The sequence below is a fragment of the Galeopterus variegatus genome, unplaced genomic scaffold, assembly GCF_000696425.1.
Source record: "Galeopterus variegatus unplaced genomic scaffold, G_variegatus-3.0.2 Scaffold1805, whole genome shotgun sequence".
In the NCBI taxonomy this organism is placed as follows: domain Eukaryota; kingdom Metazoa; phylum Chordata; class Mammalia; order Dermoptera; family Cynocephalidae; genus Galeopterus; species Galeopterus variegatus.
This window is the reverse complement of record NW_007727916.1, coordinates 238,428-239,440: the sequence shown is the minus strand read 5'-3', so window position 1 is coordinate 239,440 and position 1,013 is coordinate 238,428.

The following is a 1,013-nucleotide window of genomic DNA, read 5'->3' as shown; positions in this document are numbered from 1 at the left end:
CCCCCCCCATTTACTGAGACCCTCAAAAGGTGTGGGGCCCTTGTTCTCTGAGTTCGGCTGGGGCTGCTGCAGCTCCGACAGTGGCCACCAGGGGCCCTCGGCTCTCCTGGTCTGAAAGGAGAGAAAAATGTCTTTTCTCTTTTCTAACTTTCCTAGTAGAAATGTCTCGTGGGTAGCTTCAAATGAGAACCCCCAGATAAACCAAAAAAAAGCAAAGAGAACTAAAGAAAAGATGCTCCAAATGGCAAACACGGTTTTCGAGTTGAAAATGACTAAAACCTACTCCTAGCTCTCTTTTGATAGATACAGCCGACTGGACACGGCTTCCTTCCTTTCCTTCCCCAGACAAGGAGGCACAGGGAACGATAAAATCAAGTTGGTCATGATATGAGGGTAAGCAGGAGCCCTACTGCCTCTCAAAACTTAGTTCTTAATCATCATCTCTCCTGGCATGGCCTTGGGCAGATTACCCCAGCCCCTGCCCTCCACCCTAGGAGCTTCTCCTCTGCAGCTGTCCTGGTCTCTGACTCTCTCCACTGGCCCAGAGGAAAGATCTACTGGACTTCCTGCCCGACAGTGTTTATTTAGCCCTCTTAGAGGTCTCTGCGACTGTCAGCATGGCAAATCTTGATCACTTCAGCTCCTTCCCCTGGCAGTTTCTCTTAATCCCCATCTAACTGTGGAGTCATGACCATCAGCAAGCCTGGGCAGAGTCAGGATCAGAATCCGTGTCTTTTGACTCCCAACCTGTGGACTGCTAGTTACACCATAATCCCTCCTTCAAAGGGCCATGCATGAGGTGATTTAAAAGAATGTCAATGAATTTAATATAACAATGATAATGGATCTTGAGTTCTAAAGCTGAACGAAGAGAGTGTACAGAAAAAAACACAGCCCTGCCTTCTCAGGTTCTCATTGGAAAAAAAGGAAAGATTTCCTCCAGCCTGCAGCATACTGGTTTTCAAGAACTCACATTTTTTTATCTGACAGGACACTTTCCATGTCTTCTGGAT